The sequence below is a fragment of the Pleurodeles waltl genome, chromosome 7 (genome assembly GCF_031143425.1).
Source record: "Pleurodeles waltl isolate 20211129_DDA chromosome 7, aPleWal1.hap1.20221129, whole genome shotgun sequence".
Classification (NCBI taxonomy): domain Eukaryota; kingdom Metazoa; phylum Chordata; class Amphibia; order Caudata; family Salamandridae; genus Pleurodeles; species Pleurodeles waltl.
The window spans coordinates 943,484,499-943,502,166 of record NC_090446.1 but is presented as its reverse complement, the minus strand read 5'-3'; positions in this window follow the sequence as shown (position 1 = coordinate 943,502,166).

The window sequence follows — 17,668 nt, the reverse complement described above, 5'->3', positions numbered from 1 at the left end:
CAGAATTTGGGGTGAAAACAGTTTTTCAATACAGTTTTAGGAACAAAGGACACATACTGTATTGCTAAATGCAATGTCACTGCAACAGACACAATAGCAGCTTAAATAGGGCACATACAAATGTGGAAAACGTTATTGAAGCCACATTTGTCCTCAGCTGAATGATACAGTAGATAGCCCAATCTAACTGTCAATGGAAAAAAATGTTTCAGTGGTAATGAAGGACAAGATTGAGGATGATTATTTACAAAGTATGCCATATCATTGGCAATTGTCCAAGCTTTAAACTTTGAAATTGTGGAGGGAGGCTCCACATTGTGATATCTGTTGGAAGGTTATGGGAAATAATTCACCGTTCAAATGCAGGATTTACACCCTGAATGAGATTTTGACAACAGTGAATGCAGAATATGATTTACTTATATAAAACTGTATTATGAAAGGTAGAGAAATTGGGAATTCCGGACAAATAGAATTAATGGGAACAATTTTCCCCGAGAATGAAATTTTACTTTCACAAAATGTTTCTTAATTTATTTGGTTACCTAAATAATTGTTTGTAAACAGTTCATTTATGAAAGGATGTATTGAATGATATCTGTAACACACCTATAAGCATTTTAAAAAAAGTGAGAAAAAAGATATCAGTGTGATAAAAGTATGAGTTAAACAAAAACAGATTAAGCCCCAAAGCAATTTATCAACCTCCAGTGAAAAGCCACGACTCTAGGCAATTTATCAATCCCCAAATGAGAGACCATGAGCCAGGGCGAGATTTAGACCCCAAAGAGAAGCCATTACCACGAAAAATAAACTGACAACCCATTGGTGGCTGTGACCCAAGATGTATGTCATCTCTCAATGAAAAGATATGTCACCAACAATGCAACACAACCAAATAGGTGGCTATAACCACAACAAATTTATTATTGTCACTGAGAGGCCACCACCCAGAGGGTAAATCAAGGCACCAATAATAGAGCATAACTCTGAGAGATATGCCCACCTTCAAAGACCCACTTGCTTTGAACAATGAATTCCTCCCTAAGTAATGGATCTCCCACAATTACACTCCATGACCCAGTGCAAAATATTGGCACGCAACATGAGGCTATGATCCCTACTAGTTTACTGTTAGAGGCCATAAACTGTAGCAATTGCCTACCACCCTACCCCTAGAGACAGGCCTCGACTTTAAGCAAAATGTTAGTCCTGTACTGACAAATACCTGACTCTGCGAGGTAATCCTTAATCAGCCATTATCATCCCCACCATAATATCCATGCCCAACCAAAGGCCAAGATGGTAAACAATATACAGATAAAGGCAAAGACTAAGAGCGGTGTGTCAACCTCTAATGAGAGGCCATAATCCTAATCAGTCTATCACTCTTCATCAAGAAGCCATAGATCAGCCTTACCAAAAGATCATGATCCAAAGACAAGATGTTCCAGCATCCATCTTTGATCAACAGGCAACACAAGTCACTGTATTTCTAGTGAGCAAACCTTTGATTCCATCATGCCTTTCCACTGTGGTTCCACCATGGTCCTTGCCCTCGTCTTCCTAAATCTAACTGAAGGATCACAAACAAAAGACACCATTTTCACGTCAAAGCTGTGCTGTGTACCCTGACTATATTTTAAAAGTATCATAGATTTTATTTCTAATTTATTTTCATATGTATTTAATACTATTTAATGTACAAATGTGGTTAAAGAAGCAAATAGAATTTATATCAAACATTTAGACTTTATTTGTTAAATCATGCAATTTGTTGCACTATCAGTACTGTGGATGTGTGGAGTGGCAGCCAAAGGTGGAAAGGTAGCTTGATTTAAGTTTGGTGGTAATGGGAAAGACTTTCATTTCTGTGAGGAGTGCTAAATAAAGGGAAGGATCTTCTGCTCAGTGGTGAGCATCTGTCAGTCAGTGATCCTACCATGCCAAATATGGTATTTAACACATGATGTTGCAGTATGCCCAAGTCAACTATGTGTCAGGATCAAGTTCCTTGGGAGCAGTACCCTCCAATGCCCACCTTCTGGCAGCACTGACTCTGTAATTCTATCACCAGAGAATCAGAGTGGCCGGATGAGGGGAAGGGTATTGGGGAGGGTACTGAGGGGAGGGAGACCTGAAACAACAAAGAATGATGATTACTTGGTGAGTAGGTGTAACATAAGTAAACAACTATCTTTAGCAATGTTATGGTCAATCCTTAACTGTATGGGATTCAAACATGCGGTGTAAACAAAATTCTCATGTAGTCTCACAAATCTCAGACATTCTCCCTTTATGTTTTTATTTTAACACATGAAGAGTATTTGTATTGTTCTCCTTGCAAATGTACTTGAATGCTTTCAGTAGTAATCTAAGTTCAAGCTTTGCTAAGCATGTGCGTAATAACTCCAGACGTGACAGTTAAAATGTATTGCCCACTGTTCAAGTTAGCACATCAAGGAACACCTTTCTTTCTTTGTGGGTTTAATCAAACTTGCCAAGGGGATATATTCATAATTTGCTGTCACACAGCTCAAGGTTCACTGTGTATTCACAAACGGAGGCACAACATCAGTAAAAGAAGCTCCTTTACATAATCTTAATGTGTCCTTCGACTATCACAAAGCGTGTTATGTAAAGTCAAACGTCTTTCTGTTTCAGCGATATGCCACAGTGTTTTCTGTTTAAAACAATTCGGAAACTCAACACCTCAGTTCAAGTATGTCAATGGGGTGTTACGCACTCAATAACATGAACAAGTGTCACGAGGATAGCGCTAGAAGTGCATGCATTCTACAGTGATTCAGACAAAATGGGTGCTGCTCAGCCTTGAAGAAGCACTAATCACGGGCTCTCCATGTAGGGCGTGGGTCCTATTTATACACTACCTGACGGCCAGGATCCTGCAGCTCTTGCGGGATCTCGCATTTGTGGGATGAGGCATTAGGCGGCATCTAGAAAGCAGAACACAGGAATTACCAAAGATACATGATTACTAGTGCAGCGCACTAGCTCTTACAATGATTGGACGTATCATGCACACACATCTTATCTTGGTTACAGTGACATGGGCATAGCTTTCAAGTACCAGGTACAAACATTTAACGGGTCACAGTAGTCCCAGCATAGCAGCAGGCACAAGCAGTTAGTGTCTCTGAGTGGCCAGCCATAAATACAACCACAGGCACAAGCAATGAGTGTCTCTGAGTGTGCAGGCACAGTGTTCCTTACATTGCAAAGGTGTGCAGCATCATACCTCTTCCATAATATCCTTACATAACACAGGAGGGCACTGAATGCCTGAAGGATGGCCTGACAATCGTGACAGTACCCACCTCAAGGCCCATCACGAGGATGGCAACAGGACACTGGGTGAGTGAGCCGAGGATAATGAATGGAATCCAAGGGATCCCAAGAGTCTTCCTCTGGACCTTAACACGCCCATGATATTAGGGGCAGATTTAAGAGCCCCGAACACCTCCTTGCACCACATTAGCATAATTTTTTTACACTAATGTGGCCGAACGAGGCCAAAATTGCAGGGCCAAATTTACAAAGTGGCGCAATGCATGTAATGCGCCAATTTGTACCTCTTTGCAGTACATTATTCCTGAGCCAGGCATAATGTATGCAAAAGGGGCGTTCCGCGGTTAAGGGGGCTGAAAAAATGGCACAAAGAAATTGAAGAGATTTCTTTGCGTCATTTTTTTGGGCACTTTTAACGCCTGCTCAGAGCAGGTGTTTTAAGGAGACACCCCATTGTTTACAATGGTCCTCAATGGGCTTTGCAGGATTAGCGTCAACATTTTTTATGCTAATCTTGCAAAGCTCCGAACTAGTGTCAAAAATGTTGACACTAGTTCCCTAACTACTGCCATGGTGCGCCATATCTTTGATACGGCGCATACATGGTGGCGTTAGGGGGGTGCGCTAAGGGGCACAGGAAAGTGGTGCTGTGCTGGGTGCAGCGCACATTTGTTAAATCAGGCCCTAAGTACCATAGTTTGCCCTTGCAGCATTGCACTCTGCATATGGCTTGCACCTCATATTCCAAATGATTGTTCACCACGAGGGGCGGAGTACGGCAGAGAGCCTTGGGCAAGGCTGGTTTCAAGAGCAAGGAGTGAAATACAGGATGTATTTTCATAGTTCGTGAAAGATTGAGTTTTACTGTCACAGGATTGATTATTTCACTTATTGGGAAGGGCCTGATGATGCAAGAGTGGAACCTGTAATCATGTTTGAAACAAAGATTTTTGGTTGATAGCCATACTTGTCCTCTTACTGTAACGCGGGAGCTGGCTGCCTTTTGCGATCTGCAACTTTCTTATACTTTTGTTTTGCTTGGCACATATTATTTCTCACCTTGAATGCCAAGGAAGAGATCTGTTGTAAATGTTGTGATAAAGTGGGTAAATCATTTTGATTTTGTGGTAATAGGAAAGGCAGGTAATGCGGATGAAATCCATAACTGGTGAAGAACGGAGACATGAGTGTGGAAGAATGTTGCAAGTTATTATATGCAAATTCTGTTTCCCATAACCGGGACAACCAAGATGTTCGAGAGTTTGACAAGTAGCACCACATATCCTGATTAACTCTCTCAGTCTGCCCATCAGTCAGCAGATGACTTTGAATATGCAAGGCTGCACACCAGGCCTTCCAGAATGGAGAGGTAAATTGTGTGCCATGATCAGTTTTTTTTTGGTAAGCCATGAAGGCGCACAATATGATTAAAAAGTAGGTTTAGTAGTGTTGCAACTGTTGGGGTTCCTGAGCAGGTGACAAAGTGAGTCATTTTTTATAACTGATCTACTATTACTAAGATGGATTCCTTTCCTTGATCTTTTGGTAGAGCAGTAATTGGATTGAGGGAAATATCTTCCCAAACCCGGTACATGGTTGGGAGTAGGCACAGTAGGACATGACGTTTCTTGGATCTGTCCGACTTTGCCATACTGCACATGTCATAATCAAGAACATATTGCACAGTGTCTTTTTTCTAACTGGGCCACCAAAAGTTTATATTCACTAGTTCCATTGTTCTGGTTTGGCACAGTTATTTGGCTAGAGGAGAATCATTACACTATTTTAAGATTTGTCGCTGTAATCCTTTGGTGGATACGTAGAGTCTGGTTCCTTGAACCGGCAAGCCATTTTATAGGCTTTGTGATTTTGCTTGTGTTTGCCATTGAATCATTCGTGTCAGGGGCATGATCTTTTATATTTTATAAAACAAAGTATTTGTTGCAGGTACACCAATGATGTATGTGTTCTTGGGAAACCATGGATGCTGGTTGTGCACACTGCAGGAATTGTAAATTGCAGTGGTCTGTGAATACAGTGATGGGATACTTTGCTCCCAGTAGATAGTTGTGCCATTACTTGAATTCCAAGCGCATAGTAAGTAGTTCCTTTTCTGCTATTGTGTAATTAAGTTCTGTGGGTACCATCTTCTTAGATAAGTACACCACTGGGTGTAATTGGCCTGTCTCAATATTACTCTGGGATAAAATTGCTCCTATAGCACCATCAGAAGCATCTGCTTCCACAAGAGATGATTGCGTCATGTCTGGGTGTCATAGGACTGGCGTCATTATGAAAGCCTCTTTGAGTTATTGAAAGGCTTGAATCGTTTCTGGTGTCCAGTAAAAGGCGACTTCTTTCTGAAGTATTCTTGTTATGAGAGCCAATTTACATGAAAAGTGATCCATAAATCTGCAATAAAAGTTTGCAAAACCTAAGAATTCCTCCTGAATATTCTTTACGTTGTGTGGCATGGGACACTCTTTTATGGCTTGGACATTTTGTGTAGCCGTATTGAAATCCTGAGGTGTGAGGATGAAGCCTAAAAGCTCAACCTGAGTGACGTGAAACTCACATTTTGTGAGTTTGCAGAAAAATCTATGTTGTCTTAGAGTGGCTAGGATGGTTTGTACATGTTTCACATGTTCCTCTCTAGACAAGGAATAGATAAGTATATTGTCAATGTAGGCTATGACAAACTTGTCCAAATACTCATGTGGAACCTCATTAACAAAAAAATGGAATGCCACTGGGCATTACATAGCCCAAAGGGCATTACACAATATTCAAATAACCCGTTTTGTGTCCTAATAGCTGTTTTCCACTCATCTCCAGGTCAGACACACAGCAGATGATACACGCCTCAGAGATCCAGCTTGGCGTAATTTGGGGCTGATCTTACCTGATCTAAGAGAATGGGAATGAGTGCTAATGTGTATTTATTCTTGATGGTAATGTTATGAATGGCCCTATAGCCAATGCATGGTCTCAACCAGCTACTGGCCTTTGGAATAAAAAATAATGGTGATGCAGCAGGTGATTTAGACAGGCGGATAAATCCATTCTTTAAATATTTATCCAAATAGTCTCGAAGATATTGATTTTCTTGCTCAGTTGAGAGCATAAATCCTACTACATGGCGTTACCCCCCTCCCCCCCAGCACTAGGTCTATTTGGCAATGGTAGGTACAATGAGGACGCAAAGTTTCAGCACTGGAGGCGCTAAACACATCTATTAACTCTTCATACTCTGCAGTTAATTGGGTATCTTGTTCTGCTGTTGTGGCTACTGAGTGTCTTTGTACTGAACTAGGGGTGGAGTCTATAGTGGAGGCTATCAGGTGACTTGGATGAAACTGACCCTTGTGAGCCAGGTTGGTCAACAAGCATGTTTGAGAACATCATTCAGAATTGAATGTTATACTTCTTTTGGCCCAATCTCTTAGTGGGTTATGGACCATAAGCCAGAGCATACCCAGAATGATCCCAAACTGGGGAGCTGCAAGTACATCAGACCTGACATGCTCTTGATGCACAATGCCATCTTGCTGACAACTCAGTTCAACAAGACATGTGTGATGTGTTATAAGACCAGATGTTAGTAACTTTCCATCCACTGCTTATACAGGCTCTGCTTGTTCTTTATGTCCTCTGGGTATGTCTAACTCAGAACAATATGCTGAGTCAATTAAGTTACCAGTGGCTTCAGAGTCATTCATTAGAACTACATCTTCTGTCCTGGTACCAATGGCTACATGGTTGTTCAAAGTTAGCTGAGGAGCTGAAGACTGCAATGTGTTGGCCACTGACTGTTCAAGAGGCATTTTATGAGGACTTGGGGAAACCTCCTGTCTGTTCCTCAAATCTTCTAGTTTTCTGCTTCTCTGGCTGAAGTTTGCAAGGAGGAAACCCTATTTCCAGGAGTCTTTGGTCGCACAGGACATTCTCAGACAAAATACCCTTCTTTCCACAATAGAGGCATTGGCCTCCCTTCCCGTGTGCATCTTTTTCCTCTTGAGTTAGGGGCTTTCTGATTCCTCCAATTTCCAAGGGTTCACTAGAGTCTTGGACTATGGTAGTTCCTTTGTCTTTGGAGTGCACATAAATACGTAGATCATGTTAATTTTTGTTGCCATTGCGATCTGAGAGCCAATGATCCAATCGCAAAGTGAGGGCCACAAGATCATCACATGTTTTTGACTGTGGATCCACTTGAGCCACTAGGTCTTTCAGCTCATCTTGGAGCCCTTAGTAATATAGTGCACCCCTTTTATCCTCATGCCAGTTGGTTTCAAATACAAGGTGGTTGAAGTGAGTTAAGTATGTGACAAGATCTTTGCTGCCCTGTTTTAATTTCAATAACTCTCGGTCCACAGATCCTGTAATTGTTCTGCGATCAAATATTTTCTCAAACTTTGTTTTAAAGGTTCTCCAATTATATAACAAGGGACTGTCTGCATTAACCAAATGGACAGCCCATAAAGTGGCATCCTCACTTAGGTATGAAATCAAGAAGACTATTCTGGATTGAGCGGCTGGAAACACTGTGGGTCTAACCATAAGGTGTAGCTGTACTTGAATTAAGAAAGTCTGAACTCAAGTGGGGACCACTGTGAAACGCTTGGGCAGGGCCAAAGGAACAGGTGTTGGCACTGTGACAGATACGACAGGCTGACTAAAATCTGGGACTGGTGTTACTGGTGGTGTTCAGGAATGTGATAGGGAGACTCCTACTCATCCTTGTAGCTGTGACTCCTGACTTGCTAGCGCTGCTGTCTCTGATTGGGCTGCAGCAAGCTCTTCGTGCACTGAGGCACAAATCCTACATACATCTACTAAAAAGAGCATTGTGACAGTACTCCTCGGGAGGAACCAATTATCGTTGAGCTCGTGATTTTGTAGAATCCAGTTCCTCTGAAGCAGTACCCTCCAATGCCCACCTACTGGCAGCACTGAATCTGTAATGATATCACCAGAGGATCAGAGTGGCCGGATGAAGGGAAGGGTGTTGGGGAGGGTACTGCGGGGATGGAGACCTGGAACAGCGAAGAATGATAATTACTTGGTGAGTGTGTGTAACATAGGTAAACAACTATCTTTAGCAATGTTAAGGGCAACACTTACCTGTATGAGATTCAAAGATGCGCTGTAGACAACATTTTCATGGAGTGTCACAAATCTCAAGCATTCTCTCTTTATGCTTTTATTCTAACACATGAAAAGTCTTTGAATTGTTTTCTTTGCAAATGCACTTGAATGCTTTCAGTAGTAATCAAAGTTCAAGGTTTGCTATGCACCGGTGCTTAATTTGTAAATAACAAGGTGCCGATGCTCAAAGCCCTTCTCTTGAAGACGTGGCTGCTGCAATTAAATGTGCGAACACGGAATACTGAGATAGCGTAATCCCGAAGCCATCTCGGGCCTCTTTAATCCATTTAAAACCACTCCCTACCCCTTCAGCTCACAATTGCAGCTTTCTGCTTTCTCTCATTGTGACGCTTTTTCGATTTTCTCTTCCTTCGTCTATCCCAAACGTGTCTTTTGCTCGCAGCAAATGCTTGAGGCAGAAGACTAAGCAGCGGCCCTCAAAAATAAGTGTCGGTGCTCAGCACCGGAAACAACAAGCACAAATTAAGCACTGCTATGTACGTGTGTAATCATTCCAGACCTTTCAGTTATAATGCACTGCCCACTGCTCAAGTTAGCACATCAAGGAATGCCTTTCTTTCCTTGTGAGTTTAATCAAACTTTCCAATGTGATATATTTGTAATTCACTGTCACACAGCTCAAGGTTCACCGTGTATTCACATGCACAAATAGTCTCACAACGTCAGTAAAAGCAGGGCCTTTACATAATCTGAACGCGTCCTTTAACTATCACAATGCGCGTTATGTAAAGTCAAGCGTGTTTCCTTTTCAAAGATAAGCAACAGTTTTTCCTGTTAAAAACAATGCAGAAACTCAAAACCTCAGTTCGAGTACACGCTCACTAATCTGAACAAAACTGGCTGGAGGAAAGCGCTCTTAGTGCATCCTACCGTGATTCAGACGAAATGGGGGCTGCTCAACCGAGAAGAAGCGATAATCACAAGCGCTCGCTGTAGGGTGTGACTTACATTTCTACACTGCTTTGCGGCAACACTGCAGCCAGGATCCTGCAGTTCTCGCCAGATCTTGCATTTGCAGAAGGACGCTTTGGGCTGCATCTAAAAAGTGGAACACAGTAATTACCAAGAGTATATGATCAGTAGCGCAACACACTTGCCCCTACAATAATTGGGCGTATCATGCACTCACCTCTTATCTTAGTTCCAGTGACATGGCCATAGGTTTCAAGTACCAGGCAGAAACATTTCACAGCTCGCGCTAGTCCCAGCATACCATCAGACACAAGCAGTTAGTGACCAGCCATAAATACTACTTCAGGCACAAGAAATAAGTGTCTCCGAGTGTGCAGGCACAGTGATTCTTACACTGCATCCCATGGGGTGAACATCTCAGTGTCAGATACACAGTCAATTAGGTGTGGTATAACTCTGTTCAAGTTATGAAGGGATTCATACTGCCATTATGGCAAAGAGAGTATCCCATGTAAACAATAGGGCTACTCAACATTATGCCTAAACAGTCTAGGTAAATAGAAATCCAGAGATACATTGGTTCACCTCAGTTACATCATCCACACATTATTTCATCGAAGAAGGCCAGCATATCAATGAGTCTAGAACAATATTTTTCAGATGTGTTTATGATGAGGCCCTGTTCAGTACAAAAAATGTTGAGCTCCCCGAAGTAACGTCACCAGCCTAAACTTTTAATGGTGACAGAACAGCCAACATATCACATTAGAAGGTGTTTGGACACAATATTGAGTCCAAAATATAATGTAGATAAAATATTGTGTCCAAAATATTGAGGACAAGAATAGTGTAAAGGTACATTTCTATTGATTGGGCAAAGTTTTACTACAGGGAGTGCAGAATTATTAGGCAAATGAGTATTTTGACCACATCATCCTCTTTATGCATGTTGTCTTACTCCAAGCTGTATAGGCTCGAAAGCCTACTACCAATTAAGCATATTAGGTGATGTGCATCTCTGTAATGAGAAGGGGTGTGGTCTAATGACATCAACACCCTATATCAGGTGTGCATAATTATTAGGCAACTTCCTTTCCTTTGGCAAAATGGGTCAAAAGAAGGACTTGACAGGCTCAGAAAAGTCAAAAATAGTGAGATATCTTGCAGAGGGATGCAGCACTCTTAAAATTGCAAAGCTTCTGAAGCGTGATCATCGAACAATCAAGCGTTTCATTCAAAATAGTCAACAGGGTCGCAAGAAGCGTGTGGAAAAACCAAGGCGCAAAATAAGTGCCCATGAACTGAGAAAAGTCAAGCGTGCAGCTGCCACGATGCCACTTGCCACCAGTTTGGCCATATTTCAGAGCTGCAACATCACTGGAGTGCCCAAAAGCACAAGGTGTGCAATACTCAGAGACATGGCCAAGGTAAGAAAGGCTGAAAGACGACCACCACTGAACAAGACACACAAGCTGAAACGTCAAGACTGGGCCAAGAAATATCTCAAGACTGATTTTTCTAAGGTTTTATGGACTGATGAAATGAGAGTGAGTCTTGATGGGCCAGATGGATGGGCCCGTGGCTGGATTGGTAAAGGGCAGAGAGCTCCAGTCCGACTCAGACGCCAGCAAGGTGGAGGTGGAGTACTGGTTTGGGCTGGTATCATCAAAGATGAGCTTGTGGGGCCTTTTCGGGTTGAGGATGGAGTCAAGCTCAACTCCCAGTCCTACTGCCAGTTCCTGGAAGACACCTTCTTCAAGCAGTGGTACAGGAAGAAGTCTGCATCCTTCAAGAAAAACATGATTTTCATGCAGGACAATGCTCCATCACACGCGTCCAAGTACTCCACAGCGTGGCTGGCAAAAAAGGGTATAAAAGAAGGAAATCTAATGACATGGCCTCCTTGTTCACCTGATCTGAACCCCATTGAGAACCTGTGGTCCATCATCAAATGTGAGATTTACAAGGAGGGAAAACAGTACACCTCTCTGAACAGTGTCTGGGAGGCTGTGGTTGCTGCTGCACGCAATGTTGATGGTGAACAGATCAAAACACTGACAGAATCCATGGATGGCAGGCTTTTGAGTGTCCTTGCAAAGAAAGGTGGCTATATTGGTCACTGATTTGTTTTTGTTTTGTTTTTGAATGTCAGAAATGTATATTTGTGAATGTTGAGATGTTATATTGGTTTCACTGGTAATAATAAATAATTGAAATGGGTATATATTTTTTTTTGTTAAGTTGCCTAATAATTATGCACAGTAATAGTCACCTGCACACACAGATATCCCCCTAACATAGCTAAAACTAAAAACAAACTAAAAACTACTTCCAAAAATATTCAGCTTTGATATTAATGAGTTTTTTGGGTTCATTGAGAACATGGTTGTTGTTCAATAATAAAATTAATCCTCAAAAATACAACTTGCCTAATAATTCTGCACTCCGTGTATACTTAACATACATGTACCTTGATGATATATATACATCTTCAAAGGACGTAGATGTGGAGTTAAGAATAGTAAATCCATATGTACCTATTTGCACTTACTACCTCGATATTTTGATCCTCAATATTTTGAAATGATATTCTGTCCCCACAATTTGTGTCCTCGATATTCTCTCAGTGATCCCCCACCTGCCCTCTGCATTGAATGTATAGTATGTCCAACAGAGTAAACTGCACAGACAGCAGCAAATGTATCTGGTGTGTAACATAGGCCCCTGGTGAGCGGGGGTTGAGGGGCACCCATCAGCACCTCACACTTCGCAGGGAGGAGCAGCTCAAGCTTCCGTACCACACAAAGAACAGTAAGACCACAGGCAACAGCAAGTCAAGCAGGAGTATAACTACAATTAGTGCATTGGTATCAAGAGCGCTGGGGTCCTGGGGAATCAAGCAACCCAGTGTTCCCCAACTAAAGCTGTTTTTTATTATCCAACCTAGCAGTGAAAGGTGGTCCATTATTTTGCTTACTTTATGGCACATGACACCTTTGCTACTTTACTGAATAAATGCCTTCACTTGAACATAGAAGAGTTATAACTGAGGCGACAGCAATGCAAGCTTCCCTCACGCACAAGACAGGTACAGCATAAGCAGCAACATCTCAAGAGAGAGCACGTATAGCAGAAAACGTGTATCAGAGCAGGAGTCTACTCTGGGGAACTCCTAACTCTAACAGAGTATACCTGCAGTTACTGGGAAGGCAGAGGCCTGAGTCGGGCCCTTCTGTTTCTGACAATGCCTGCCTATGAGAAGGTGGGAGCAGAGCTTCTCTAGCCTTCAGCTTATGCCAAACATGTTTCAAGGCAAATTCGGGGAAGAGTCTTGGCTTCTGACGTTTTGGCTCTAACAACAGTCTAGAGAGAATGTGGGAGTATGGGCCTACTCGAGAGCCCTCCTGTGAATGCATGAGGGAAGAAGCAGATTCAGATGGTGCGGTTCATTTCCTCTTTCAGTCATCAGAGACCTTTAGAGACCCTCAGCCAACCCTAAAATCATCCACAGCTGACTATACATTACTTTATACTAGTCCTGAGAGAGCCCAAGCCACCTTTTCGGTGGTCTGGTTTCAGAGACTGTTACATAACCCTGAGAAGCCTTGATCTGGTCTTTCTGTTGCCTAAGGCAGCACTCAGGGACCCTCATTTCCCCCTCATAGACCTGTACCCCCTACCCTGCCAGCTTACAGAACCCCTAAGCCCTCCTGTACTGGCTCCAGAACTGATCACCAGCTCGCTCTGAAAAACTCCTCACCTTGACTTTGAACTTTAATTTCTGATGCTTAAATATACTCAAGACACAACTGCTAGCCACCAGGTCTCACTTTGAACACCAAGGTTCTAGTTCCTAATCAGTGTCCTAGGAGCCCTTATCAATGTCTTTTCAGTTTACTTTCGACAGTCTCTTTTTCTCAAAATAATTCTTAGATTAATTTTGACAGTTCAGTTCCTTGCTCATCTTCAGGTTACATCAAAATATTGACTTGGAACCTCCCTATCAAACCAAAAAGACATAAACTTGTGTTGCCATTCATTTGTAGAGGCATATGCCCATTCAGGACCTGCGTATCGTCAACTTGCTGTTCTCTTTCTCTTCAACTTTCGATCACCACCCAAATCTCCTTCACTTAATTCTTATTTTCTTGTGGTGTCTAGTTCTTCCTCTATTGTTTCATCGACAACCACTTCCTTCCTTTTCTCTACTTCTGACTCAGGCCAATTATCTCCTTCTCAAACCTTCTGTTAATATTTTCCTCAGGATTGGACTCTTCTCCTTTTCTTTCTCTGTGGTGTTTTGTCTTGATGGACCTGCAACAGGCTCAGGAGGAGTCAGATCTCTTTGGCTTTGATCCAACTCGACTCCCTCCCCTTCTTGGTCTGGCACATGCTGTGTTTTTTTTCTCAGAATCGTCTACTTCTGGGAGAACCCCTGCTGTGCTAGACTTTCCTGCTGCATCAGTCGAGATTGATTCTCCAGCACCTTCCTGTAATTCTTCACCTTCGTCTCTTACAGGGGTAAGAGAACCATCTTCCACAAGCTCTTGTTCGATTTCAGGTTCTCCTTGTTCCTTTTCTGATTCAGGTGCTACAGCTTGCTTTGTGGTTGTTGGTGCTCTCAACAACGCATTTTATGTTCCAGTGGACACACCACTTTCTCCATGTGACTTGCGTGAATCCAGTTCGGGATTCCTGCACACTTCACGGCTGTCTTAGTTGTCAAGATCACCTAGAAAGGTCCCGGCCAACGAGGCTCCAAACACGTCTTGCGCACATGCTTGCAGAAAACAACCCAGTCGCCGGCTCTCAGGTTGTGCCCAGGATCGTGAATTGGTGGCAGTTTGGCGGCCTCCACCTGCTGAGAGAAAGAGCGAACCACATCAGCCAGACCCTTGCAGTAGTCCAACACCATATTATCTGTAATATTGACAAGTGCATTGGCTGGAACTGCTGGCAATCTCATTGCTCTGCCCATAAGAATCTTGACGGGCGACAGTCCTGTCTTCCTGTGTGATGTGTTTCTCATTGACATCAACACCTAAGGCAATGCATCTGGCCATTTCAAATTCATAGCTGCACACATTTTTGCAATTCTTGATTTCAAAGTACCAGTCATCTGCTCCACTAGTCCTGATGCTTCAGGGCGATAGCTACAATGCAACTTCTGTTCAATGTTTAGTGCTGCACACAAAAGTTTAATCACCTCGTTATTGAAGTGCATTCCCCTATCTGATTCTAAAGAGATCGGAAATCCGAACCGTGGCATCAACTCTCTAAGCAACAGCTTTGCTACTGTGAGGCAATCATTCCTTCTTGTATGGTATGCTTCAATCCAGTGACTAAAATGCACACAGTCACCAACACGTATTTCAAACCTCCACACAGGCATTTTAATGAAATCCAATTTCATTCTGCTGAATGGATCTCCTGCTCTTCCAATGTGGCTCAAGTTCACCACGGTCCCTTTCCCCGCATTTAATTGCTGACAAATAGCACAGTGATGGCACACTGCTTCTGCTGCTTGTCTAAACCTGGGGTTAAAACAATCGATTTTAAACAAACAAACCATGGCATCCCTCCCAATGTGTACCTGACCATGATAGTACCTCGCCATTCGTGACAGCAAACTATTTGGCAAAACCATTTGATCCTCTTCTGATACCCATAGCTCATCCTGTCTCTGGACACACTTCATTTTAAGCCATGACCTTTTCTCCTCCTTGTCAACATTACCTTGCAAAGTTTTTAATTCTTCCATTGTGTCAATCACCCTTAGTGCAAAACTTGTACATGTAGTGTCTTCCTCAGACATCAATTCCCACTTGTCTTTGAACGATGTACAGTTCAATGCACAAAAACCTTGCGACTTGATCCGTATATCCATTTCCCAGTGACACGTAGTCCTGTGACTTGAGATGTGCACTGCATTTCACCATAGCAATTTCTTCAGTCAATTGTATTGCATTCAGCAACTCTTTTATTCTTTTGCCATTTCTCACTGGTGAACCAGTAGAGGTCAGGAAACCTCTTTGTGACCACAATTGACCAAAATCATGAACAATTCCAAATCCGTATTGGCTATCCGAATAGATAGGGACTCTCAGTCTAGCAGACGCATGGCACGCTCTAGGAAGAGCAACCAATTCCGCTACTTGTGCAGAATATACTCCTCGAAGCCAAGAAGCTTCTAAAGTACCTGTAATTGTGCACACAGCATAGCCTGCTCTCAATGTTCCTGTACAGTCTCTGAGACATGAACCATCAACAAAGACAATTTGGTCATTTTCTTCCAATCGAGTATCTCTTATGTCAGGTCTCGGTTTTGTGCACAGCTCAGTTACCTCGAGACAATCATGCTCAATGTCTTCCTCTTTTTCAATTTCAACAGTATCATTTGGGAGTAAAGTTGCTGGGTTCAGCACTGTACATCTTTTCAGTGTTACATTTGGAGCACCTAAAATGCTCGTGTCATACCTTGTTAGTCTGGCACCAGTCAAATACTGGGTTTTCATCCTTGTCAGTAAAACCTCAACTGAGTGAGGGACCATTACCATCAGGGGATATCCCATCATTACTCCCTTACATTGTGAGAGACTTTGACTAACTGTGGCAACTGCACGCAAACAACCTGGTAAGGCTGCTGCAACTGGGTCCAAAGTAGCTGAAAAATATGCTACTGGGTGATAAGCACCTCCATGGATCTGTGTTAAAACAGACAAAGAACATGCATCACGTTCATGACAAAACAATGTGAATGGTTTCATGTAATCAGGCATACCCAGCGGTGGAGCTCTGCACAAACTGGCTCTCAACTCAGTGAATGCTTTCATCTGTTCCTGGTCTAACATTATGGGATCAGTGACATCCTTATGTGTCAGTTTCTGCAACAGCTTTGAAATCTCAGCAAAATTTGGAATCCACTGATGACAATAACCCACCATTCCCAAAAACATCCTGACATCTCTCTGGAAAGTCGGGGGACTTCTCTGCAATATCATTGTGATCATTTCTCTGGAAATTCTTCTTGACCCTTTCTCAATTTGGTTACCCAGATATTTCACTACCTTCTGACAGTACTGCAATTTCAATGGTGACACTTTATGACCAAATTTTCCCAAATAATTCAATAGGGCAATCGAGTTGTACTTATACTCGTCCCTTGTTTTGGATGCAATCAGCAAGTCATCAATGTATTGTACCAAAGTCAAATGTAACGGCAATTTCAATGGCTCCAGGTTCATTTTCGGGATCTGGTTAAACAAGGATGGTGACTCTGTGAATCAATGAGGAAGTCAGCCCCAACTATAGACTCTGTCTAAGAATTTAAAACTAAAGAGAAACTGACTATCCTCATGAAGAGGCACAGAAAAGAAGGTTTGTGACAAGTCAACCACCGTGAACTATTCTGCATCACATCGAATCTGGAACATTATCACTGCTGGATTTGGCACTGCAGGACAACATTTGACCAGCATGTCAAATACTTTTCTCAAATCCTGCACGAGTCGCACCGTCCCACACGGCTTTTTGAATCCCATTATCGGTGAATTACATGGGCTGCTTAGCACTTCTTTCAAGACTCCCTGCTTCACAAAGTCTCCAATTACCTGTGCTACTTTCATCAGGACATCTTGTGGCATATTGTACTGTGGAAGCTGCGGAAACACTACGTTTGGCTTCAAAATAACCTTGATCGGCTACACTCCCTTAATCAAACCCACTTCTTTACCTGTTAGATCCCACACGTTTTCCTGTACTGTTCCCTGTAAATCTGAATGTATCTTTTTTACTGTAAACATCGGGAAAAGCTCAATCAATGGGTACTCTTCATTGGTAGATTCACTCTCAGTTTCTGGAGTTAGTTCTTCTTCATCATCACTATTTGTCTGAATCTCTATCCCAGCAGTTGAGCAAGAGATCGAACATTTGGTCTTACACAATAAGTCCCTTCCCAGTAGGGATACTGGACTTGAATCACAGACTACAAACCTATGCAGTCCCTGGAAGTTGCCAATCTTGACTTGTACTGGATCTGTGATCGGATTTGTCAAATGCTTATTCACTACCCCCACAACCTGAACTGTTCTTCCTGAAAGAGGTAAATTCTGAACCGCCACACTCATCACAGTGGAGTGTATAGCTCCTGTGTCCACCAAAAATGAGACCTTATGACCCATCGCTCTTCCTTTCACAAAGGGCCCCCTCTAATCTACCTCTAAGGAGGCTGCAAGCATGCATGGCTCCTCATCCGAACTACCACTCATCCATTCACCAT